At 41.4% G+C, this 25277-nt stretch overlaps 1 long non-coding RNA gene across 1 annotated transcript in view; it reads right to left on the reverse strand.

Moving 5' to 3' along the window:
• Window positions 1-10793: 10793 nt before the first annotated feature.
• LOC141154809 (uncharacterized) overlaps window positions 10794-25277 on the reverse strand; it is a 29504-nt gene continuing 15020 nt past the window's right edge. Inside the window, exon 3 of the long non-coding RNA XR_012247482.1 lies at window positions 10794-11482. This is a non-coding gene — a long non-coding RNA (uncharacterized lncRNA). The remainder of the gene's footprint in view (window positions 11483-25277) is intronic.

A 25277-nucleotide genomic window follows, 5' to 3' on the forward strand; every position in this document is an offset into this window, starting at 1 on the left:
CTGACCAGTAGAGCATAGAGTGAGCCGGCCAGTCAGATTTGCGGTGACATCAGTGAATCAGAACGTTACATAGGTTGAATAAATACCTAGGTCTATCAAGTTCAACCTTCCTCCATCAGTTGTACATCTTGTCACTAATTTAACTATAACCCACAATGTTATGTGTGTTGCGGAAATCATCCAGCCCTTGTATAAAAGCTATTTTAGTGTCGGCCATTACTACCTCTTGTGGTCGGCATTCCACAGCCTGACTGTTCTAAATGTAAACAATCCTTTCCTATTAAGCTGCCTGAATCGCCTTTCTTCCACCCGTAATGAGTGCCCCCTAGTCCTTAGTATTGTTTTTGGAAGGAATAAGTCATGTACTAGACCTTTCTATTGACCAAACATATATTGGTACATGTTAATGCGATCCCCTCTGAGGCGTCTTTTTTTTTAAGCTAAACAAGTCCAACGTTTCCAACCTCTCATCATATGAGAGGCCTTCCATTTGTAATAATCTAGCTTCCCCCCTTTGAACCTACTCTAACTTCTGAAAATCCTTTTTAAAATGTGGAGACCAAAACTGGATCCCATATTCTAGATGTGGCCTCACCAGTGATTTATAAAGGGTTAAAATACAGTACAGACCAAAAGTTTGGACATAATTCATTTAAAGATTTTTCTGTATTTTCATGACTATTTTAATTGTACATTCACACTGAAGGCATCAAAACTATGAATTAGCACATGTGGAATTATATACTTACTTTCAGTTGTTTCACACTTATTTGTTATGTCTTATATTCTAGGTTCTTCAAAGTAGCCACCTTTTGCTTTGATGACTGCTTTGCACACTCTTGGCATTCTCTTTATGAGCTTCAAGAGGTAGTCACCGGAAATGGTCTTCCAACAATCTTGAAGGAGTTCCCAGAGATGCTTAGCACTTGTTGACCCTTTTGCCTTTACTCTGCGGACCAGCTCACCCCAAACCATCGTGATTGGGTTCAGGTCTGGTGACTTTGGAGGCCAGGTCATCTGGCGTAGCACCCCATCACTCTCCTTCTTGGTCAAATAGCCCTTACGCAACCTGGAGGTGTGTTTGGGGTCATTGTCCTGTTGAAAAATAAATGATGGTCCAACTAAACGCAAACCGGATGAAATAGCATGCCGCTGGAAGATGCTGTGGTAGCCATGCTGGTTCAGTATGCCTTCAATTTTGAATAAATCCCCAACAGTGTCACCAGCAAAGCACCCCCACACCATCACACTTCCTCCTCCATGCTTCACGGTGGGAACCAAGCATGTAGAGTCCATCCATTCACCTTTTCTGCGTCGCACAAAGACACAGTTGTTGGAACCAAAGATCTCAAATTTGGACTCATCAGACAAAAGCACAGATTTCAACTGGTCTAATGTCAATTCCTTGTGTTCTTTAGCCCAAACATGTCTCTTCTGCTTGTTGCCTGTCCTTAGCAGTGGTTTCCTAGCAGCTATTTTACCATGAAGGCGTGCTGCACAAAGTCTCCTCTTAACAGTTGTTGTAGAGATGTGTCTGCTGCTAGAACCCTGTGTGGCATTGGCCTGGTCTCTAATCTGAGCTGCTGTTAACCTGCAATTTCTAAGGCTGGTGACTCGGATAAACGTATCCTCAGAAGCAGAGATGACTCTTTGTCTTCCTTTCCTGGGGCGGTCCTCATGTGAGCCAGTTTTTTTGTAGCGCTTGATGGTTTTTGCAACTGCACTTGGGGACACTTTCAAAGTTTGCCCAATTTTTCGAATTGCTTGACCTACATTTCTTAAAGTAATGATGGCCACTCATTTTTCTTTACTTAGCTGCTTTTTTCTTGCCATGATACAAATTATAACAGTCTATTCAGTAGGACTATCAGCGGTGTATCCAGCTGACTTCTGCACAACACAACTGATGGTCCCAACCCCATTTATAAGGCAAGAAATTCCACTTATTAAACCAGACAGTGCACACCTGTGAAGTGAAAACCATTTCCAGTGACTTCTTCTTGAAGCTCATCAAGAGAATGCCAAGAGTGTGCAAAGTAGTCATCAAAGCAAAAGGTGGCTACTTTGAAGATCCAAGAATATAAGACATAATTTCAGTTGTTTCACACTTTTTCGTTAAGTATATAATTCCACATGTGTTATTTCATAGTTTTCATGCCTTCAATGAGAATGTACAATTTTCATAGTCATGAAAATATAGAAAAATCTTTAAATGAGAAGGTGTGTCCAAACTTTTGGTCTGTACTGTACGTTGGGATCTCTCTTTTTATACACCCTAAAATCGTGTTTGCTTTTGTAGATGCTGCTTGACATTGAGTACTGCTGTTCATCTTACTTGTAATCAGAATACACAAGTCCTCTCCTGTTCTGTAGTCCCGAGTATACTCCCATTTAATATATATGCAGCAATAGGATTACTCCGTCCTAGGTGCATTACTCTGTATTTATCTACATTAAACCTCATTTGCCAAGTGTTTGTCCATTCAGACATCTTATCCAGATCCTTTTTCAATATTGTAATGTAAAAATCAGATTTTAATATCCTACATAGTTTGGTGTCATCAGCAAAGACAGACACTTTACTCTCAATCCCATCCAGAAGGTCATTAATAAAGAGGTTGAAAAGAAGCGGTTCTAGCATAGATCCCTGCGGCCCCTACTGCTGACTATATCCCATTTAGAGAACGTACCATTTATAACGACTCTCTGTTTCCTGTCATTTATCCAATTCCTTACCCATCTGCATATAGTTTCCCCAAGTCCATGCTTCTGTAGCTTCACTATAAGGCTGTTATGTGGTACAGTATCAAATGTCTTTACAAAGTCCAGATAAATCACATCAGCCACAATACCAACATCCAGATTTCCACTTATTTCCTCATTGAAACCAACCTGTTGCTTAGATACAACCTATTATTCATGAATCCGTGCTGATTATTATTTATTATTTTATTCTCTGCGATATAACTCTGCAGGTCATCTCTTATAACACCCTCAAAAACTTTGCACACTACTGATGTCAGACTTACCGGACGGTAGTTAACTGGATCCAACTTCTTACCTTTCTTAAATATTTGTACCACATCAGCAATCCTCCAATCCTGTGGCACCACCCCTGTTACAAAAAAATCTAAGAATATGAGATACAGTGGTCTGTCAAATACTGAGCACAATTCCCTCAGTAGCCGTGGATGAATGCCATCTGAGCCGGGGGATTTGTCAATGTTTAATTTGCTCAGACGTAGGCGTACTTCTCTTTGTGTTAAACTAGTTATATCAGGTGGTGAACTTTGATTTTTGCCCTGTTGAAAGATCCCTGGAAAAGACGGTTCATTGGTGAACATGGATGAAGAGTGCCTGTTTAATATCTCAGCCTTTTCATTGTCCTCTATAATTATCTTGTTATTATCATCTTTTAAGGGGCCGATGCCATCTGATTTTTTCTTTTTGGCATTGATATATTTATAAAATATTTGGGAATTTAGTTTAATATCGCTGGTGATTTGATTCTCTATAGCTAACTTTGCTAGCTTGATTTCTTTTTTACATTTTTTATTTAGATCTTTATACTCCAGAAATGCTATTTCTGTATTTTTGGCCTTCAAAATTTTGAATGCCCTTTGTTTTTGTCTTATTAAACTTTGTACTGTCTTATTTATCTATAATGGTTTCTCTTTATTCCTGGACATTTTATTACCAGAGGGTATAATTTTTCTACTGGATTCTAGTAGTATTTCCTTAAACATGCCCCATTTATGTTCGGTATCCCCAGTTACCATGACATGGTCCCAGTTTACACGATTAAGCTCTTCCCTTAATTAGTTGAAATCAGCTTTCCTAAATCTCAAGGTTTTTGCATTTCCCCTTTTGAATGTTTGATTGAAAATTATCATATTATGGTCACTGTATCCCAAATGCTCCTGGACCTGAAGATCTGAAATTGTATTTGGTCTATTTGACAATACCAAATGCAGCAGATTACCTCCTCTGGTTGGTTCATCTAAACTCTGAGCTAGGCAATTGTCTTGAATTGTGGATAAGAACGTGTACCTTTTAGCACAACCAGAAGATTCTTTGTCCCATTGAATATCTGAAAAGTTAAAAAAACCCATAATAAGGACCATATTACTAATTGCTGCATTTTTAATTTGCTGCAGCATTTTATCCTCTACCAGTTCTGCTATATTAGGAGGCTTGTAACAAACTCCAATTAGAAGCTTTCCATTATTGCCATCCCCATATACATTTACTCATACTGACATTATCACAGCTCCTCCCAATGTCGTCATTGAGCACAGGTTTTAGGTTGGATTTAATGAAAATACACACTCATGCACATATACACAGATTTAGTATAAATAAAATATAGATTGGAGGGCTTCTTGAAGCCACTCAACTTTTTTCTGAGTGAAAAGTTCCTTAACTGTCATGAATTCTGTATCATTGATAGACCGAAAATAGTCAACAGTCAAATTCCAAAATTTCTCACGCAGCCATTAATATTTTTCACAACAATAAAATTGTTTAGGAGGATTTCCCTAGCTTAAAATAAGCAGTGCCAAAAAGAGGACCCTCACTGTGCCACCCTTTGTGGCTTTACTTCTGGAACATAATGAAGAATATGCTACAAAATCAGATTTTTCTTTTGTTCCCATATTGTTCTCTTGAGAAAGAGAGGTAACTAAAGCCTGTGTGCTTTAAAGATACACTCTTCTGAAAAAGCACAGTAAAATAGTAAGAATTTCAAAGACACACGTTCATCTAGTTCAACCTATTTTCTTCTAACGTTGAAATAGAAAAGTAAAAATACCTTCAGCATTTTTTGTCTCTCCTCAGAGAGTCATCAAGAGACTGAAGAAAGAATTCAGCCACTCTATGGCTAGCGTCATCTATACAAAGATAATTGGAAATTCTCTACAGGTGCTGAAGGGTTACACAGCTTGTTTTCTCTTGTTCTGTCATTGGGATACCATGAGTGCAACCTGCGCAACTGGCATAGAGGCCAAAGAAGTAAGGGAGCCCATTTCTACCTCCAAAGCAGGTTCTGCAATCTGAGAATCTATTGCACTGAAGAGAGCCAATACGATATTCTTGCATAGGAGGCCTTATTTTTCTTTGTCCGCCTTTGATCCAAGTGATATCAAAAGTCGATTTAAATGATAAAAAGATTTGAAAAAGAAAGTATCCATAATATTTCTAAAATGAGGTGTGCTATCTATGCACTGCATTAATTTTACTACCAGAACTTAAACTTCCATGGGTCTGCTCATACCTAGAAAAGGAACCTCTGGTCACGGGCAGGCACAAAAGCCATATATGCTATTGAAGCTGGCTCTGTCTTGTTCTCAAAATGGACAAGACTAGTGCAATTTGTTTTACACATGAATTGTCAGTCCACATTGACTTGCATATTAACATATATCAGCCAGTTATCTGTCAATGTGCAGTCCATTGTGCACATTTGGACTGAACGTAGTCTTAGGCTGTGTGCCCACGTAGCATTTTACAAGCGTTTATGCTGCGCAATTTCCGCAGCATAAACGCTTGGGAAACGCTTGGTAATCCACCCCCCATGGTCCCCAATGACAAGCCGCAGTTTGAATGCCCATGTTGCGGATATTTCCGCAGCGTTTATGCTGCGCTCAAAAATCCGCAGCATGTCCATTAATTTTGCGGACACGCAGCGTAATCGCCGCCATTGACTTGCATTGAAACGCATAATATCCGTGTCAGTACATTTGTACACACGGATATTATGCGTTTCTATGTGCGGATGGTACCCAAGTCTGGAGGAGAGAAGACTCTCATCCAGACCTGGGTACCATAGAAAACTGTAAAAAATGAATTTAAAATAAAAAATAAAGTTTATACTCACCTACCGATGTCTTCCCGGTGTTTTGTCTGCTCCGGGACGGTGTTTTGCAATATTCGCGTTGATGTGAAGGACCTGCCATGACGTCACTGAGTCATGTGACCCATCATATGGCTCAATGACGTCACCACAGGTCCTTCACACTACCACAAGCAGTGCAAGACACCGGACGGAGCAGCAAAACACCGGGAAGACATCGGAAGGTGAGTATAAACTTTTTTTTTTTTTTCGCCCTTCTTTTTCTTTTTTTTAACTAACTTGGTCACACTACTATGAATCCATGCCGGTTGCATGGATTTATTTAGTGTGAACAAGTTGTCAAGTACTTTTCCAAGTGATGCTAAAATCGCTTGGAAAAGCGCTTGATAACCCGCATGCAGAAATGCATGCAAAGACGCTTCACAAACGCTTCTACCTGGCGGGAAAAGCGCATGTAAAATCAGCATGTGTTTTTACTGCGAGGGAGAAGCGTAAAAAATATGCTTTATTTCCGCAAACTGGGCACATAGCCTTAGACTACGTTCTGATGAGCGTCTTTTCAGTCCGAGTGCTATCCGAACATTTTTCTGCATTGATAAATGATCCATGGGTAAAAGAAATGCAAAATGAGCTAAACGTGTCTGGTTTTCTCATGTTGACCAATAGAGACCACATAAACACTATTGATTTGCTTTTCATATAAACTAATCAATTGAAAAAGTTGCACAGGCAAATTATTTTTCTTTTAATTCTGCACATTCAGATGGATGTCAAACAGTTGTCAAAAACAGATAACCACACTACTTTTGGATTCGTACATACAGAACACCATATGCAGTGACTGGCAAAAGTATTCACCCCCCTTGGCTTTTTACCTATTTTGTTACATTACAACCTGTGTTTAAATATTTTTGCTATCCGATATGCGTGTGATACATCAGCACTAAATAGTCTAAATAGCCATGACATGCTACTACATGGGGGTTAATATTCTATACTGACATTTGGCGATGCTTCCACCTTGATTTGGACATTTTATCCAGGGGATGCATGAGGCACTTTATCAATAATGTCACTGATGTCCTGTTGAGGAGCATGCACAAGGCACTTTATCAAGAATGCCATCACAATCTCCATAAGCTAAATGACCTATTGGTTATGCATTTTGCACTTTAGGAAGTTATATAGTATGTGGCTCCTAATAAGCCGATTCTTAGGAGAAATGCATAGAGTATTAAATGCTTTGTACTTTTTTTGAGCTTACATTTCCTGTACTGTGTGTAGGATTAGCACCATACACCGTTTGTGTTTTTTCTACCTTCAGCATACCTGGTGTGATGCATTAGTAGTTTTTTTTTACATATTATATGGGATTTTTTTTTAGGATTATTAGCCTTACTATTGTTTGCATCTTATGTGCACAAAAATACAACCTTTCAAGTTTATCACACTTTGATGACTTTTTCAGCACTCTGCTATAATGATATCCTGTTACAAACTATGTACATATAGGCTATAATCTCTAATGCGGTTGAATCAGCTATATTGGTGGTACAGTGCGGTAGGTCTGTGTTAGCATTTGGTTATTAGTTACATATCCAGCTGGTGTGGGTTGTGACCGCAGGGCAATCTGTCAGACCTTGATTGAAACAAATCCTGAAAATCACATTGTCTGATTTGGAAAGAAATTATTTTCAGTGGAGGCTTCTTGCAATATCTTTTTGCTATTTTTTTTCATATTTAACAATAAAGTGTATCTTTAATCATTAAGCTGGAATCTATTCCCATCTAGCAGCTTGGTTATTATTGCTGTAATAGATATAGGTGTTTTATTGAATAGTGAACTGTTTAGCATAATTTTTTCTTGCACATACATGATTACCGGTAATTATACATTGTCTGTACATGTACATTGCACTTTTCTTTTTTTACTGAATACTAATCAACGTGACTTTAAGGGTACAGTCCATTCAAACTTACATCAGATAGCCACCACTTTTACATGGCTCTATTGGTTATCATGCCTGTTACTGGTTGTTTCCCAGTGCCAATTTTTGGCCTAGGAAAGAAGTTCTAGCTCAATGTGTGCAATCTAGAAAGTTTTTATTTGTTTTGTTTAGTGTTTTTTGTTACTAAAGAAACATTTACATTGTTTAAATATAGGACGTGTAACTGATTATTTGAATGTGTTTTTTGTCGTTTTTATTTGATTTGTCCATACTAGATACCATTGTAACTTTTATATATTTTTATGTTTGCTGACACTTCACTTGGTCAGCACATACTTGTATGCAATCCATCTTGTCTCCTCCTGCTGTGTCTGTCACCTCCCTTATGTGTCTTATTTATCTTCAAATCTTTATTATATGTAATACAAAATAATAATAAAGGAGATCTTACTTTTTTGCAAGTATAATTTGTGTTTATATACCATTTCTGTACAGGTTGCTCTTCGCTTTTTTGTTTATACCCAATTTATATACAGTGTATATATATTGTAGGGCGGCGGTGTTCACACCGTGCAGTAACTGAGGCAGTGACCCAAGCAAGACCAACATAAGCAGCTTTTATTCAGCAAAACTTACAGGTAAACAGAAAGTCCTCCAGTTCTCAGCCGGGTTAACACAAGTTCATAACAACGGTTGCCGGGGGCAACGGCCGCGCCGACCCGCTCAGAGCCTAATGGGTGCAAAACCTTACCAGGCGTGGGTTCAGGTGCTCACACGCCCGCCCAGCTTTCCTACTATGTTTCTAGCAGGTCCCAACACTGAACAACACTAATCCTTAGTGCAGGGTTTTTAAAACCCCTTCAGGACCCAGCCTATTTTGACCCTAAAGACCTTGGCATTTTTGTCAATTCTGACCAGTGTCCCTTTACAAAGTAAAAACTCTGGAACACTTCAACGGATCCTAGCGATTCTGAGTTTATTTTTTCGTGACATATTGGGCTTTATGTTAGTATTAAATTTAGGTCGATAATATTCGCGTTTATTTGTGAAAAAATCAAAAATATGGCCAAAATTTTGAACATATTTGAGCCGATTTTCCATTCAATTTGTTAGCGGACACCATGTCGCGTTTGGAGAGCCCTTGTGTGCCTAAACATTGGAGCTCCCCCACAAGTGACCCCATTTTGGAAACTAGACCCCCCAAGGAACCTATCTAGATACATAGTGAGCACTTGGAACCCCCAGGTGCTTCACAAATTGATTCATAAAAATGAAAGAGTATTTTTTTTTCCACACAAATTTTCTTTTTTCATTTTTACGGATTAATTTGTGAAGCACCTTGGGGTTCAAAATGCTCACCACCCATCTATATAAGTTCCCTGGGGGGGTCTAATTTCCAAAATAGGGTCACTTGTGGGGGAGCTCCAATGTTTAGGCACACAGGGGCTCTCCAAACACGACATGGTGTCCGCTAACAAATTGGAACCATGTCGCGTTTGGAGAGCCCCTGTGTGCCTAAACATTGGAGCTCCCCCACAAGTGACCCCATTTTGGAAACTTGACCCCCCCACGGAACTTATCTAGATGCATAGTGAGCACCCCCAGGTGCTTCACAAATTGTGTAGTGTATGTCAGGTTGGTGTGCGGTGTGGTATAGTGTAGTGTATACACCACACACACACAACCTCACATACACTACAACACACACACCAACCTGACATAGCCTCCTCAGATGAGTACGCCCTAGACTGGGATGAGCGGGACGGGCAGGACATTTTGTGTGCTGTGTGCGTGTGTAAAAAAAAAAAAAAATCAAAACTTTATTATAGTGTGAGTGTACATGTGTGTGTGTGTGAGTGCTTGGTGTAACCTTCTGCAGTCACGTGTGGGGGCGGTCAGGCGTAGGGGACAGTCAGGCGTAGGGGACGGTCAGGCATAGGGGTAGCAGGAGGGGACGCGCTCAGGCACACGATGCACACTCAGGCACACGGGGCGCATGAGGGGGCGGTCAGGCATAGGAGGGGGCTGAGGAGATGGAGGAGCCAGCAGCAGCAGTTTGATTTCAGTTTGTAATAACCTGCTAATGCTTATAATTTCAAAAATGACCATTTTTTTTGTTCTTTATTAAAATGAAAAGGTTGAAAACTCTGCTGTGCATAATAATTTGGAACATGCATTTTGAGTGCAGTTTGAGTGTTTTATTTTTTAAAAAATATACTGTTATCATTGGCAGTTTTTACAAAAACCTTTCAATTGTACTCTAATTGTTATTTGACTGGAAAATTACAATGACTGCAATTCATATAGGTAATTTGGGAAAATCTGAGAAAATATTATTTGCATAATAATTTGGAACACAGTGTAGTTGTTTGCACCTGCCCTACTGGTCATTTATTTTACACTTTAGGCCTACCTCTTTCTGCCTTCTTGTTGGTTCTCCTTGTAACTTCCACCACAGCTTTCTTCTTCTGCAAAGCACATTCACTAGGCTCTGAATACCTTCAGCCAATTCACAAAGGTCTGAAATTTGTTTTATCTGTAATGCAAATTCTATAGATACTAAATGTTTTCTCAGTTACACACATTACTCTAATCTCTGCCCAAACTTCGGGCAGCATGAATCAGAGCCTTGCTGCTCAATGCCGGACCGGTAATTTTATCCTCTGAAATACTCTTGTGTTTCAGAGAAAATATACTATGGGAAAGACCTGCCAATCATCTGTTGCTCGGGGAGTAGCACTGAACTAGTCTGGTCCCTGGTTATGGTCCACAGCTGCATCTTTAAAGTACATTTTCTCTGAAACACTCGAAATATACCGAGCTGCGATCTTGCAGTTTTGGCAGCATAAATCAGGAGACAGGTCCTATTTAAGCACACATGAATTGCAAAAGCTGTAACTAGGCCAGTGTAGAATAAAATACAATGTACAGAGAAAAAGATACACTAGGGGATGGAAACATACCAACTTATTTTTGACAAACAAGAAGACCCGTTTCTCTCATTCTACAAGTTTTATTGCAATTTAAGGTATTAAATGAAACCTATCAAGTGATTATTGTTGCTCGGACAACAGTGACTTGAAGCACAGACAAGATCCTTAAAGGGAATCTGTCAGCAGCTTTTTGCTATGTAATCTGAGGACAGCAGGAGGTAGGGGATGAGACACAGATTTCAGCTTTATTAAGCTATGTGCTGTTGTTTTCATATAATTAATGTTTTATCACCAGGAGATTATCACTGCCTGGTGGTAAGTTGTCCGACCCAATTCTCTTATAAGCAGCTCATTGTCAGTAGACAATGTACATAGAGAACCTCTTTTGGGTGGGGTTAGCATTCTGAGCTCTGCTACATGTTTTATCTACAAACTCTGATTGTATCACAACGGCTGCACCCAGTAAACTAAGTGACATATCGCTGGAATCAGGGTCTCTTTTCCTACATTTCGCTGCTCTCAGATGAGGTAGCAAAATCTTGATGACAGATTCCCTTTAACCCCTTTACCACCCAAGGTGGTTTACACATTAATGACCTGGCCAATTTTTACAATTCTGACCACTGTTACTTTATGATGTAATTACTCTGGAATGCTTCAACGGATCCCCCTGATTCTGAGATTGTTTTTTCGTGACACATTGTACTTCATGATAGTGGCAACATTTCTTTGATAACTCTTGCGTTTATCTGTTAAAAAAACGGAAATTTGGTGAACATTTTGCAATTTTCAAACTTTGAATTTCCATGCTCTTAAATCAGAGAGATAGGTCACACAAAATAATTAATAAATAACATTTCCCACTTGTGTACTCTACATCAGCACAATTTTGGAACCCAAATTTTTTTTGGTTAGGAAGTTATAAGGGTTAAAAGTTGACCAGCGATTTCTCATTTTTCCAACAAAATTTACAAAACCATTTTTTTAGGGACCACATCACATTTAAAGCGACTTTGAGGGGCTTCAAAAGTGACACCGTTCGAAAAACTGCACCCCTCAAGGTACTGAAAACCACATTCAAGAAGTTTATTAACCCTTCAGGTTAAATTAAAATTTATTTATTTTCGCAAGAGTAACAGGATGAAATGGACCCCATAATTTGTTGTGCAATTCCTCCTGAGCACACCAATACCCCATATGTGGGGGAAAATCACTGTTTGGGTGCACAGCAGGGTTTCCAAAGAGAAGGAGCACCATTTGACTTTTTGAATTTAAAATTTGCTTGAATAATTAGTGTGCGCCATGTTGCGTTTGGAGAATCCCTGATGTGCCTAAACAATGGAAACCCCCCACAAATGACACCATTTTGGCAACTAGACCACACAGTGAACTTATCTAGATGTGATGTGAGCACCCTGAACCCCCAGGTGCTTCACAGAAGTTTATAACATTGAGCCATAAAAATAAAATTTTCACATTTTTCCCACAAAAATATTTTTCAGCCGTCAATTTTGCATTTTCATAAGGGTAACAGGAGAAATTGCGCCAAGTTATTTGTTGTGCAATTTCTCCTGAGTAAGCTTATACTCCATATGTGGGAGAAAAACACTATTTAGGCACACGGCAGGGTTCGAAAGGGAAGGAGCGCCTTTTGACTTTTTGAATATAAAATTTGCTTGAATAATTAGTGGATGCCATGTTGCGTTTGGAGAGCCCCTGATGTGCCTAAACAATGGAAACCCCCCACAAGTGACACCATTTTGGAAACTAGATCCCTCAGGAAACTTATCTAGATGTATGGTGAGCATAGTGAACCCCCAGGTGCTTCACAGAAGTTTCTAACGTTGAGCCGTGAAAATAAAAAAATCAAACTTTTTCCACAAAAATTATGTTTTAGCCTCAAATTTTTTATTTGCACAACGGTAAGAGGAGAAAATGGACCGCAAAAACTTTTGTGCAATTTCCCCTGAGTATGCTGATACCCTACATGTGGGGAAAATACACTGTTTGGGCGCACAGCAGGGTTCAAAGGGGAAGGAGCACGGTGTGACTTTTTGAACTCAAAATTGGCTGGAATTGAGAGCGGATGCCATGTCTCGTTTTGAGAGCCCCTGATGTGCCTAAATAGTGGAAACCCCCCACAATTGACTACATTTTGGAAGCTAGACCCCTCAAGGATTTATCAAGGGGTATAGTGAACATTTTGAACCCAGAGGTACGACACAGAATTTGATAACATTAGGTCATCATATTGAATAAGTTGTCATTGCAAGTGTTCACTATATGAGTTTGCATCGGGTACTCAGGTATGCACCATGTATCGCGGGAGCTCAAATGACATGCTAGAGTCCCCACCCTGCATGTTTCACAGTTGTCAGACACCCCAAAAAAACATGCGGGGATCGCTCGTGCATGGCAGGCGATCCCTGCTAGGTTTTTTTGGCTGCGAAGCATATGGGACGGAGACTCTATCATGTCACTCGAGCACCTGGGATATTTGGTGCATACCTGAGCACCTGATGCAAACTCAAGTAGCGAGCACTTGCGCTCAACACTAGTCGCCATATCGTCATCATTTATTTTTTCTTTACTTTAGAAAAAATCCCAAACCCCATCACAACACTAACCCTAGCACAACCCCAACCCTAGCACAACCCCAACCCTAGCACAACCCCAACCCTACCACATCCCCAACCCTAGCACAACCCTAACCCTAGCATAACACTACCTTTAGTCCAACCGTAACCCTAGTGTTCATTTTTTACGCCGTTCCTCGTGTGGTATAAGTGATTAGACGACTTTATTCTACGGGTCAGTGCGATTACATCGATACCAGATTTATAGCGGCTTTTATTATTGACAGCTGTCACACACTAAAAGACATTTTTTTTTGCAAAGACTAGTTTTTGCATCGCTATATTTTGAGAGGTATAATCTTTCCATATTTTGGCTGACAGAGTCATGTGATGGCTTGTTTTTTGCGGGAAAAGTTGACATTTTTATTGGTACAATTTTCAGGCATGTGACATTTTTTGATCGCTTTCTATTCTGATTTTTGGGAGGCAGAATAAACAAAAAACAACAATTCAGGAATTGTTTTTTGTTTTTTTATGCCGTTCTGCATGTGGTAATATTGATAAGGCAGCTTTATTCTTCGGGTCAGTACGTTTACACTGGTACCACATTCATATTGTTTTTCTATGTTTTGGTGTTTTTACACAATAAAAACTATTTTATAGAAAAAATAATATTTTTTGCATTGCTTTATTCTGAGAGCTGTAACTGTTTTATTTTTCTACTGATGGAGCTGTGTGGCAGCTTGTTTTTAGCGGGACAAGATGATGTTTTCAGCGATACCATTTTTATTTATATTTGTCTTTTTGATCGCGTGTTATACCATTTTTTGTTTGGCGGTATGATGATAAAGCATCGTTTTTTGCCTTTTTTTTACCGTGTTCACTAAAGGGACAAGTGGGATACTTTTATAAATCAGGTCATTCCAGACGCGGCGATACCAAATATGTGTACTTTTATTTTATTTTTTTTTCAAAATAATATTTATTGATGGGTACATTACATTTTTATTTTTGGGGGAATATTTTTTTGATTTCTTTTTTATATTTTTCAAATTTTTTTTTTACTTTTTTATTTTCTAACACATTTTTTACTTTTTTACTTTGTCCCACTATGGGACTTTCACTTTTTTAACTCTGATCGCCAGGATAGCATAGGGATGGAGCATCATCCAGTGCTATACAGGATGTCAGCACAGCAGAGGCAGAAGATACTTTGATCGTGCACTGCACATGATCAAAGTATCTTCCAGTTGTCTCGTGACCCGGATGTTGTCATGACGACATCTCGGTCACCATGACCACCATGGGACCCGACCTCAGTCAGCGCGGGATGCCGGGGAAGAGGTGAGTACCAGGGCTTACCTCCGGAATGTTGCAATCGACTTCGATCGCAGCATTCTGGGGGTTAATGTGCCGAAAGTGGTGCGGCACCGCTCCCAGCACATAGTACTGGGTGTCAGCTATGACAATCAGCTGACACCAGGCGGCGATCATGCCCGCACAGCTCTTAAAGCACAGGGCGCAGGTACGTATTAGTACATCCTGGGCTTTAAAGGGGTTAATTGCAGATATATGTTTTGCTCTGAACCATTGCTTAACCCCTTTTTGCAAAGTGACTGGGGTCCACAAGTGTGGAAGAGGCTCAGGACCTTAGCTCCCTTCGCACTACATAGTCAGCATTTTCGTATAACAGCAGTGTCTGGAGCTGAGCTCTGATTGCTGATATTAACCATTTTAACACCGCTATCAATCTGTGATAGCAGCATTTAAAGGGAGATGGTTGCCATTGCTCGATCAGTGCTCAGGATCAGTATTTGTACCAGCAGTAGGACTGCCATTGATCAGCAGGCTATCTCCTATCCCATGAATAAGTGATAACTTATAAAGATGGGAATAATAACGCTTTAATAGCATTGCTCGCTACAGTCTTTGTACCATTCAGGATATATTGGGTTCTGTTTGCACAGAGATAATACTCTGCATAAAATATTATCCTAAAGAAGACCTCCATTCATACAGAGTCTGATGGTGAATGATCTACCAGATATGCGATAATTTCCTAAAATGGGAATAATCCTTTAAAAATGCAACCATGACATTATCATAAGATACAGAACCAATGTGAATTGTGAGTGTCTGACTCCTTCCCGCATTTGACCACTCAGAAACACATTGTGACCCTTATATTTTGCATGTACATGTACAGTCTGAGCAATAAAACCACAGTAGTTTCACAGAAAATCATAGATACATAAGAGTATTACATATGCAAATTACTGAATGTTATTGGTTTGTTTGAAAATGATTTGTTCCAGTTGGAAAATAAAATATTTTGTGATTCTTGTTCTTATAACATAGTGTTTCTTCTCTGCAGAATCATCCTCTGCACTCCAGCTTTGATCATATCCCTAGTCTGCAGCTAATGGAGAGTAACTGATGTAAAATATTTAGTACCAAATTGAGCTACAGCGAATATTACTGGTAATTATTCACAGTTAAAATCTCTGTACTAATACCTTTGTGCAAAAGATTTTGCTGACAGCCCATAGTTTATGGAGTCCATTAAATCAGAAACAAGTGAGGGTGATTGAGGGGATCAATACAGGCATAGTGTCAGTATTGCAATAAACAATGCTGATTGTCTCAGGTCATACATGCAATCTAAATATACTGCAGAAGCCTTAATAATGTGGACTAATGTACAGCAATGAGGGAAACTACCAGCTATTCATTCTTTACGTCACACAAGTTCAGGGCTGTAAAGAGTTACATTATATTCTCAGCTTACAGAAGCTGCCAATGACACATACATAAAGAAGAGAGTGGGGGTGGGCACACGTAAAGAGCAAATTGCCTATATGCCGTAGCATTTGATATGGAGAAACGTAGAAATTCTACTTACTGACTAATTCTTTTTTTTTAAGACATCAACTATCAATACCACCATTTGTTTGTTTTTGTTAAAAAGGGTATGGTTAAAAAATGATATATAACATAAAATAATATGCATGACATTAAAGGGGTTGTCCATTGTTAAGCTAGAAGTCGGCATTGACTGTAAGTGACTGCAGACTTGTGAATCCTCACATCATGTGCATGGCGCGCTGTCAGGATTCTCCTGTGTCGGCACCCGGAAAGAAAGATCATTTGAATGCATGTATGCAATTCGCATACTTCCAGGCACATTCCGACTAGACTGTGTCTGGCCTCGCTCAAGATATTTGCATTGAGCGAGTCTGCGCCCATATAGTCTTCTTGTGACCGCAAGTAAGTAAATCACAAACTTGCGGTCACGTTCCCACTGCTTCCGGCACTGGCACTGGAGAAACCTCACAGTGTGCAGTGTACGCAATGTGAGGATTCGCAAGTCTGCAGTCACACAGAGTGATTGCAGACTTGTAACTTAAAACAGGACAAACCCTTTAAGTAACTACATATAATGAAAAACATTGTGTTTACACTTGACATAGATTTAAAAACAGCAGACATCATTTCACAGTGTCATGGTTAGGCCATGGCCCCACTATCAGTATTTGGTCAGTATTTTTTCTCAGGAGTGAGAGACCAAACCAGGAGTGGGTGATAAATGCAGAATTGGTGACTTATTTCTATTATACTTTTTCTCTAATTGTTCCTCACCTGGTTTTAACTCCCACTCCTGAGAAAAAAATACTGACCGAATACTGACCAAATACTGATAGAGGAGCCATGGCCTTAATGGGGTTATCAAGGACTATTTTATTCTTTCTCGTGGGGCTAAGAACAGACAGGCAGGTAATTGCTAACTGCCTACCTACTGCTGGCTGAGAGCCGTCATTTGACCTCATATCAACAGAGCAGCTCTTCCACTTCTGGGTTGCTTTATCGACAGGGTGCGACTGCCAACACCATGTGGATTGACAACTGGATCCCTGCAGTCAGGAGGGAGCCGGTTGTAAATCGGCATGACATCGGCAGTGATGCCCCATCGATAGAGCAGTCCGGAAGAGAAGCAGCTGCTTCCATGACATCTTCAAAAATTGTAGCATTGCCGGCAGGAGTGGTCCATGACTGCTCTGAGCTGGCAGAGATTGACGCCAAACAGAACAGACAGATTGTTGTCAATTACCTTCCTGTAAGTTCTTAGACCTATAAGAAATAAACAAAATAGTCCTGGATAACCCCTTTTATGAGATGGAAAGAAGCCTGTGGACCACTCTGCTTTTCTCTTCTATATAGGGGTGGCAAGGAGTACAGAAAACTCCTGTTTTGGTGTGCAGTGGGTGCTATTGTATAAGAAGTAATAGGTTATTTTTTAATGTGGATATTTCCTTTCTATATTGAAGGCTTAGGAAAATAAGGACCCATGGGCCACTTCCAGTCCATTGGCTGTCCCACAGATAGAGACAACCAAAGGATGGAAATCAGACGTAGCAAAGCTGTGGTACTAGCAGCGACACAGTCTGACTGGATGCAGTGTGCACTTGGCCTGCTAGATATCTGGACCTTGGATACAGGTCACGTACAAAGTTGTGACTCTGACCTATGTGCTTCTGGACACGTCTTTCTGATATACTACATGTTCATCACTCTTTGCTGCCCTCCTGAAATGAGTTGGTGGCTGCATAACGCTTCGTGAGAGATGCACTGTTTTTGCAAGGACTATAGTATGTGAATATAGGCCTGGTGTTAGGTGAAGTGAAGGTTGTAAGAGTTTGGGCTCGATGGAGAACGGAAGTCTAATACAAAGTTACCCCAGTGACATTTTGGTGGGATAATTACTGCGGCAGCTAATATTGATTAGTTACTACTTTGTATTAGGCTTATTCTAACATCTCTTTTTATCAGTACTATCTAATCAAAATCTTATAATTTTCTTTTTCTAAAGCAATAAAATTAATATGGAGTAGAATTAAAGTGGTGGTCCATTATCTATAAAGCCTTTTATACATATATATCTTTAAGCTCTTTGCACTTTTGTAATTAGCTTTGTTATTATATTCCATATACTTCTCCCTATCCTGCTATTTCCTATGTACAGAGCCTTGTGAAAGTATTTGGCCCCCTTGAACTTTTCTAACTTTTGCCACATTTCTGGCTTCAAACATAAAGATATAAAATTCTAATTTTTTGGGGAAGAATCAACAACAAGTGAGACACAATTGTGAAGTGGAACTAAATTTATTAGATATTTTAAACTTTTTAAAAAAATTAAAATCTGAAAAGTGGGGCGTGCAATATTATTCGGCCCCTTTACTTTCAGTGCAACAAATTCACTCCAGAAGTTCAGTGAGGATCTCTGAATGATCCAATGTTGTCCTAAATGACTAGTAATGATAAATAGAATCCACCTGTATGTAATCAAGTCTTCGTATAAATGCACCTGCTCTGTGATAGTCTCAGGGTTCTGTTTCAAGTGCAGAGAACATCATGAAGACCAAGGAACACATCAGGCAGGTCCGAGATACTGTTGTGGTGAAGTTTAAAGCTGGATTAGGATGCAAAAAGATTTCCCAAGTTTTAAACATCTCAAGGAGCACTGTGCAAGCGATCATATTGAAATGGAAGGAGTATCAGACCACTGCAAATCTACCAAGACCAGCCTGTCCCTCTAAACTTTCATCTCGAAAAAGGAGAAGACTGATCAGAGATGCAGCCAAAAGGCCCATGATCACTCTGGATGAACTGCAGAGATCTACAACTGAGGTGGGAGAGTCTGTCAACAGGACAACAATCAGTCGTACACTTCACAAATCTGGCCTTTATGGAAGAGTGGCAAGAAGAAAGCCATTTCTCAAAGATATCCATAAAAAGTCTTGTTTGAAGTTTGCCACAAGCCACCTGGGAGACACACCAAACATGTGGAATAAGGTGCTCTGGTCAGATGAAACCAAAATTGAACTTTTTGGCCACAATGCAAAACGATATGTTTGGATTAAAAGCAACACAGCTCATCACCCTCAAAACACCATCCCCACTGTCAAACATGGTGGTGGCAACATCATGGTTTGGGCCTGCTTTTCATCAGCAGGGACAGGGATGATGGTTAAAATTGATGGGAAGTTGGACGGAGCCAAATACAGGACCTTTCTGGAAGAAAACCTGTTGTAGTCTGCAAAAGACCTAAGACTGGGACAGAGATTTATCTTCCAACAAGACAATGATCCCAAGCATAAAGCAAAATCTACAATGAAATGATTCAAAAATAAACGTATCCAGGTGTTAGAATGGCCAAGTCAAAGTCCAGACCGGAATCCAATCGAGAATCTGTGGAAAGAGCTGAAAACTGCTGTTCACAAACGCTCTCCATCCAACCTCACTGAGCTCGAGCTGTTTTGCAAGGAAGAATGGGCAAGAATTTCAGCCTGTCGATGTGCAAAAATGATAGAGACATACCCCAAGCGACTTGCTGCTGTAATCGCAGCAAAAGGTGGCACTGCAAAGTATTAGCTCAAGGGGGCCGAATAATATTGCACGCCCCACTTTTCAGTTTTTAATTTTTTAAAAAAGTTTAAAATATCCAATAAATTTCGTTCCACTTCACGATTGTGTCCGACTTGTTGTTGATTCTTCCCCAAAAAATTTGAATTTTATATCTTTATGTTTGAAGCCAGTAATGTGGCAAAAGGTAGAAAATTTCAAGGGGGCCAAATACTTTCACAAGGCACTGAATATGTGTTTTTTTACTTTACTCTGTGATATTTAGCTGGACAGGAATCTCAAATGGGACGTCACAGGTAGTGTTGAGCCACCCCCGTAGTGTTCGAGTTCGGTTCGGTTCGTCGAACACCCGTGTGTTCGCCGAACTGTTCGTCGAACTGTTCGTCGAACACCTTCGAACACCGTTAAAACCAATGGCAGGCAAACAAAAACACATAGAAACACATAGAAAACACCTTCAAAGGTGTCCAAAAGCTGACAAACTGCTCAGAAGACATAACTAACACATGGAAAAGTGACAAGTACATATAGTCATGCGAAAATAAAAGAGGTGGAGGAGTAAAAGGAGGGGGAGACACAGATATAGGCATGTCATGCCCTTCTAAAATCCAAAAAGTGAGAAGCCGACACGGCCAGCCCGCTCCTGCCCGTGCCACCTCCGTGTCGCCGGGTTTGTGCCAGAGCCGCGGTGAACCCTGATGGCCAGCCCCCCTCTCCCAATACTGGTGCCTGTCCGCTGGTGGGTCGAGCGAGCCCCCCTGTGGTGGAGGCAGCTCTAAGCTTTTTAATTTAAATTGTCTCTCTAATTTGAATGAATACACTTTAAATCCATTTACAAGGATCTATTGGAGGGCAATTCTCATGCCAGCAGCCGCGTAATTCCAGCTCCAGTAGCGTCCACTAAAGCTGCTGCAGTTAAAAAGCTTTTATAAGGATCGAGTTCGGCTGTCCACCGCAAGGCATCCTACTGCCAGTCCCAGCCCCTATGCCTTGGGGTGCCTCCTGATGCTCTTCACTGAGTATCCCGTGGTCCCGAAGCATTTCCTTTGAAAAAATTAAGTATCTAAACTACAGGTGGTGTAGCTTGCTTAACAGCCGGGATAATCCGCTGACTAGCAGACACTGCTACTAGGCACAAAGTATTTCCTGGGCTAGATGCAGTTAAAAATTTGTAATTAGATACTCTCATTGGATGCTGAGAAAGCATTCCATAGAGTCTCCTGGCACGCCATATATGATTCTCTTAAAAAGCTTGGGGTAGGGGTCTAGGGGACCCTTTTATAGCCAAAATCACGGCCCTGTATCACAATACGTCACCTAGGCTGAAGATAAATGGAACTGTAGCACCCTGAGGGCTCGGTTGCTACAGAGGTATTGCACCTCACCCAGAGGTGTGATATCTCACTCTCAGGTAAGGATGGAGTGTGGATCAGGACCCGACACCTGCATGCATTACACCACATTGCCGTGGGGCAGGGCGACCAATATGCCTCTGAGATGGGCACGACAGTCCCTGTCCCTGGCTGGAGTGGGGGGAGGGAACACTGAGGAAGGGAAACCCTGTAGTGCAGGAGCAGGGAGGAAGCAGTTCCTGGGTGCATTGAGAAGGGAGTATAAAAGGTGGGCACCATCTTAGTTCAGTGCAGAGAAGTCTGATCAGAAGTGGCAGGGAGCAGGGGCTCTGCATGAGCTCTGCTCCGGAGGCGGGCCTAGTAACAGAGGCCCAGGCCTGGAAGAGGGAGAAGGAAGGAAGAGGAGCGGAGAAGGCTCCAGGAACGAGGAATGAAGGGATCCCAGGGGTGCGGACGGGCGAGTCGCCACCGCACGCCCGAATCCACCTGCGTGGAGTGGTCAGGCCAAAGGGGGAGACTGGTCCCCGAAACTAGTGGAGGCAGGAAACGACCCTCAGCTAGAAACCGGAGGCTGTGACATTTTATGTGGCGCAGCCCCTCGCTACACCCGCTAGGAAGGCACCACATAGGGTCAGGGAAACTGGCGCCAAGTTTACCAAGAGGAGGCCCGAAGCAGCCGGACAGAAGGGTTGGTAAGAAAGGCCAGACAAAGGACACACAAAGGGGGTCCTGTGAAGTGCTCCAAAGTTATCTGGGAGTTGTCTGAGCCCCTCACCTGGTGAGCACAGTACGACGTGGGCAGCCGTTACATGCAGACGTGGTCTGGATAATAAGAACTGTGAGTAAAGGCCCTGGACTGCATCACTGACTCCGTGTCGTTACTGCTTCTGCCCTGCACCATCACCCCCATCCTCCGCATACACTGCCCTGAGGCTATACTCCTCCCGTGGGGAGTTATGCTACGCTCTGCTGCACCCACAACACCAGCCTCAGCGGTCTGCCCTGCAGCGGCGGTTCACTCTGACCGCAATCCACGGGTGGCGTAGTCGGACATTTAAACATCAAAACCACATAAATAGTTCCGCCACTGGTTTGACCACCCTGAGCCACGGCACCGGGTCGCCGCCACGAAGACTACAACCACCAGCATCCACCAAAAAGGGTCCGGCTCCGGGTGTCCCGAGGCCCAGGGGGTGCATCAGAACATTTTCATCACCTTTCACAATCACCAATGGGACAAGGCAGGGATGTCCTCTGTCCCCTCTCTTATACATCCTAGTGACGGAGCACCTGCTCTCATCAATTCGCCATAACCCCAATATTAGGTGGATTGAGGTGGGAGGCACCGAGTACAAGTGCTCTCTATTTGCTGATGATGTCCTAGTATATATCACTCAATCACATATATCCATCCATGCTGTTATGGCTGAAATAGATCACTTTGTTACATGGTCAAATTTTAAAATCAATGCAGCGAAGTCTGAGGCCCTTGATGTCTCCCTCCCCAAATCCATATAGGATTCCATCCAGTCCAACTTACCCTGTGAGGGCCAGGCAAAGGGAATAAAATACTTAGGAATTCCTATTCATAGAGACCTCTCCCATCTATGTTATCTTAATTTTGGGCCCTTTATTGAACAACTCCATACAGACCACGGTTGGCAAGTTAGAACTGTAAGATTCACTACGTGAACCACTGGTGTTTTGTGGAAAAGCACATGTACACTGCGTTCCAAATTATTATGCAAAAAGTGTTTAGGAGTGATAAGGGAAGACTTTGTTTGTTTGTCAGTTAAACTCATTGATGGTGATGTGTGTCAGGGCTCTTTATATCACTGTAAGCAATTGCAGACACATGTGCTAATTAGTTTGGCAGGTGTGTCCAATGAAAGGCAAAACTACTTAAGAAGGCTGTCTCACATTATTAAGCAGCCTACATTTTCTGCCAAAATGGGAAAGAAAAAGGATGTGTCGGCTGCTGAGAAGCAACAAATTGTGGAGTGTTTAGGTCAAGGCATGACTACAATCAACATTGTGCGATGATCAGGATGAAGTGTCTTGGCAATCAAGAAGTATGTAGCTGTTTCACAGTACACACGTGTGCGTGCTGATAAGGGCAAATTGAGGACTCTTTCCTACAGGCAATTACGTCAGGTTGAAAGAGCAGCGGCAAAAAAGCCTTGTCATAGCAGCAGACAAGTTTTTGAAGCTGCTGGTGCCTCCAACGTCCCCCGAACAACAAGATGCAGGGTCCTTCATAGGTTTGCAGCTGTGCATACGCCATCCTGTCGACCTCCTCTATCCACTTCACACAAGCAGAAACGGCTCCAGTGGGCCAAACATTACATGAAGACTGATTTCAAAACTGTTTTGTTCAAGGATGAGTGCCGTGCAGCGCTCGATGGTCCAGATGGATGGAGTGGAGGATGGCTGGTTGATGGACACCCCACGCAAACACGGCTACAGCGCCAACAAGGAGGAGGTGGAGTAATGTTTTGGGCTGGAATCATGGGGAGAGAGATTGTCGGCCCCTTTAGGATCCCTGAAGTCGCTAAAGATGAACTCCATAATGTATGTGGATTTTCTCAAACAGCACTTCCTGCCATGGTTCAAGAAGAAGAACCGTGTATTTCACAGCAAGATCATTTTTCTGCATGATAATGCACCATCTCATGCTGCACATAAAACATCTGCATCTCTGGCTGATATGGGCATAAAAGGGGACAAACTTATGGTGTGACCCCCATGCTCCCCTGACCTCTACCCCATTCAGAACCTTTGGAGCATCATTAAAAGGAGTGTCTATGATGGCGGGAGGCAGTTCACATCTAAGCAACAGCTCTGGGAGGGTATTCTGTCCTCATGCAAAACAATTGAAGCAGAAACAATCCAAAACCTGACAAATTCAATGGACGAGAGAGTTCAGAAGCTCCTTTCGAACAAGGGGTCCTATGTGAAAATGTAACATCACCTAGAATAAAGTTTTGAGTTGAAAACTGTTTGATTTCAGTTTCTAACAACATGCTAATGCTTATAATTTCAAAAATGACCATTTTTTTGGTCTTTATTAAAATGAAAAGGTTGATCGAAAAGTTTGGGGGATCTAAGAGTGTGGCAACCCAGTAGTCATGATTACTTCGAATTCTGACAATATGAGGGTCATGCTGCAGGTAGTGCAGCAAGAAGGCACTTATGTGTCTTGCGCATCTCGGAGCCAGAAAATTATTTTCCGGGCTAGATGCAGCTAAAAATTATTATTACTTTTAAATCTCTTGAACCTTTAGTATAGATGGCCTAATAGGATCAGTGCTGCACACTGCTACAAAGCCCAAATTATTTTCCAGTCAAGATACAGATAAACATGATTAGTAATTTTAAATCTGGTGGAGCTTATTATAGATGGCCTAATAGAATCAGTGCTGCACACTGCTACAAAGCCCAAATTATTTTCCAGCCAAGATACAGATAAACATGATTAGTAATTTGAAAGCTTAAAACGGTTGGTAGGGTGATTTTAACCAATCATCAAGCTTTTACTCTCCCCAGGATGACACAGGGGTAGAAAAGTCGTTTCGGATCCATGATTTGTTCATCTTTATGAACGTGAGTCTGTCTACATTATCAGTGGAGAGCCGCGTGCGCTTATCTGTCAGCACACCACCAGCAGCGCTGAACACACGTTCAGACAGAACACTGGCTGCGGGGCATGACAAGATCTCCAAGGCGTAAGTGACCAGCTCCGGCCATTTATCCAGATTGGAAGCCCAAAAAGAGCAAGGGTCCAGTGACAATATTTACTTGGAGATACTCCTGTACCATCGTCTCTAGGCGTTGACTATGTGTCAGACTTCTTGTCTCCTGTGGCCTTGCAAAGGATGGGCTAAAAAAGTGGTGAAATGATTCCGCAAAATTGATGTTACCAGCAGATACTGTGGTTCTGTTACGGTTTGAGTGCTGAACACTTGACGGTCCCACGGTTGGCAAGTTGGAACTGTGAGATTCACTACGTGCACCACTGGTATTTTGTGGAAAAGCACATGTAAGATTCTGCAGCAGTCTCTGCTGATACTTCTGCATGCGTGCATCCCTTTCTATGGCAGGAATAATTTCTGCAAATGTACTTTTGTACCGGGGATCTAACAGTGTTGCAACCCAGTAGTCAGGATTATTTGTAATTCTCACAATTCGAGGGTCAT

This window comes from Phyllobates terribilis, unplaced genomic scaffold, assembly GCF_046119375.1.
Source record: "Phyllobates terribilis strain yellow unplaced genomic scaffold, ASM4611937v1 Scaffold_7__3_contigs__length_470593459, whole genome shotgun sequence".
NCBI classification, from domain to species: Eukaryota; Metazoa; Chordata; class Amphibia; order Anura; family Dendrobatidae; genus Phyllobates; species Phyllobates terribilis.